A 2,881-nucleotide genomic window follows, 5' to 3' on the forward strand; every position below is an offset into this window, starting at 1 on the left:
TGACCCCTATTTTGAAGCAAAGGACAAATCGTACTACAAAAATGGTATCGAAAAGTTGGAGGGTCGTTATAATCAATGGATCACCCTTGAAGGGAATAAAAAAAACTAATTTTGCCAAAAAAAATGTGTTTTACTGTGGTAGGCCGGGGACTTTTCAATTGACCTGTTAAGTGTTTGTGACTTCAGAACTGTCACCAGTGTGGGCAATGATTCTTATCATTGGTTTGTGAGCCAGTCTCATTCTTCGATATTTAAGTAGTTCTATAGAAGTGAAGGATTAGATTGAAAAGCTCCAAGCTACTCTCAAGGCAGCGTTTTGTGTTGATTCAATTCTTCTCAAATAAGTCCTAGATGCTGAATTATATAAGATAAGGAACAGCTATAAACTACTTTGAGTGTAATTATAGATTTATAGGTCCTTAATATCAAATATTGATAGATACCCAGTTTTCTACAGGATAAGTTCTTAATTATATTGAGACCCTTGGCTGTTTTACATTTAAAGTCTTTGATGCGCTTTCTCCAGGAGAGATAGTAGTCCATCCTAAGGCCCAATATTTTAGCAGATGATCTTGTTGGTATCAAGTTATTACCTAAAGTGAAGGAATGATGTCTTGGGCAATTTCTGATTTTACAGAAATAGACGACTGACGATTTTAAAGCTGATATTTTAAAACCTGAAGAGGCGGACCATTGAGTGAGGGTATCCAGGCAATTCTGCATTGCACTGGAAGCAGCGTTCAAACTTAGTGATGCACAAAAGGGAGTTATATCATCAGAATAAAGAAGAATATTGACATCTGGACTTAAAACATAGAATATATAAATTTTGGTAATATTAAATAATGTAGGACTAAGAATGGATCCCTTAGGAACGCCATTATAATGAGCATACGTAGGAGATAAGCAGTTAAAAATTAAGGGCCTAAACGGACATTGAATGTACAATTATTAAAAAGTTTTTAATAAAATAAAGGATATTGCTCCTTATGTTCCGGGAATGTGGTTGTTTAATAATTCTGTGTGTAATTTTTTTGAAGTTTTCCTTAATGTTTTGTTTCAGACGAAGAACGGGGTCAATCGCCGAACGGCCCCAAATAATACCAAACTAGTAGCAGGAAAGAAGAGAGTTAGAAGGTAGATGCCAATTTAGTCTTACTCCCAACATTCTCTGAAATAGTTTGTAAAGGTTAGTTAGAGAGATTGGTCTGGTAGGTGGTGAGAGTGTTAATGATAGTAATAATTGCAGATGCTATTCGAGGTCGCTTTAAGCCTGAGTCAGTGGCTGTAGCATTTACCTGCATCTTAGCCTGGTCACTTACCAGAGATGCTGCGCAGCTGCCAGTTGCTCACCCCTTGCATCGTAACGTAGATAACCATTTGTAAATTATCCATGATTTGAAAGAGTACATTGAATATACAAGACAGTACAAGACTAGGGCCCGGGGTCGTCATTCCTGTATTATGCCAGCAGAACATAGACCTTGGTCTACACTCCGCAACCATAGCCCTCCGAGGTACACTCGGATTCCCGGGATCGTCACTTCCCATACCCAGATTAGAAACCTGAGTCCCGTGAGATGCCTTTTGAAATCTGACCTGGGTTTTCACCGATAAGACTTGCAATTTATTGTTTTCGAATTGTTTTGTTCCTTTAGCCCATTCTTTGCCCTTGACCACGGGATCAACACTCAATTACCTTTGGGTAGCATTTCAATTATTAAACAAAAAAAGGTTCAAACCATCAAATATAACAGTTAGGATAGATTATTTAACATCCACTTGCATTGATAATTCGTATTTTCACCAAAAGATATCGCTGATCAAAATAAATGCAATCACAAAGGTTTCCTGTAGATATACTTTTTCACATTCATTTCGTTAACGCTATATTATTTGCTCGATTGTTTCAGTTCCTTCAAGATAATAATCCGAAAATCTTCTTTTCTTAACTCGAGTTTCCTTTCTAAAATTCGTGGCAACTAACTATTTCATATGAATCAAGATTCATTGAGCGGACAAAGGACAATACGAATAGATCAGGATATGATTTTATTTACCATTATGAGAAATATTTGGAGAGAGTAACTTATTTTTTATAAAAAATATTTCTAAGTACTAGTAAGAGTGTGTAGTTTTAATCAAGATGCATTTTATTACTAAGAACATGGTTTGAACCATCCCGTCACCTCTAAATCTCAGTTTTTGCTCACCAGAAATAGCGTAGACAACAGAATATTTAATAGACTTAGTAATCTGACAAATCAAAAGATTGAAGAACATAAACGGAGTTGCTTCGAATAATGTGTAGGTGAATTAAGCCCAGAGGCAGACAAATATTACTCTACTTATTTTAAATATCTGGAGAATTTTGCTACTTAATTTTAGATTTCCATAAAAAATATCACTACTTTTTAAATTATTTAGAAAAAATACCTATTTTATTGGCTAATATTTCACTATTTTTATTTTTTCTTAAAAGTATCGATATATTTTTTGTAAAATATCGATATTTTTTTCTCTAATATATCGATATTTTAAAAAATATCGATATATCGAAATATCAATATTTTTTTGGTGGCTAAAACCGCTATCTGAAGTTTTCGATGTAATTAATCCGTTCTGTAGTATCTCGGTGCACCTACAATATTTCTTAGCACTTTCTCTAGAAAACTAATATTGTTTTTATATTGGTTTTTGCGGAACATATCCATAAATGCATTCCATAGGTCCATAAAGGTTTAGTTAGCATCAGGAACTATCGACTGAAAACAGTCGAAACAGTCGATAGTCATTAATTCAACTATTTTCAATCAAATGTACGAACCCTTTCCTATATAAATTGTAAGAGAGGAAGAGACCGAGACAACTGCTTGGAGCA

The sequence above is a fragment of the Rhynchophorus ferrugineus genome, unplaced genomic scaffold, assembly GCF_030347505.1.
Source record: "Rhynchophorus ferrugineus isolate W39M unplaced genomic scaffold, kcgeb_rfMv2 rfM10, whole genome shotgun sequence".
Classification (NCBI taxonomy): Eukaryota; Metazoa; Arthropoda; class Insecta; order Coleoptera; family Curculionidae; genus Rhynchophorus; species Rhynchophorus ferrugineus.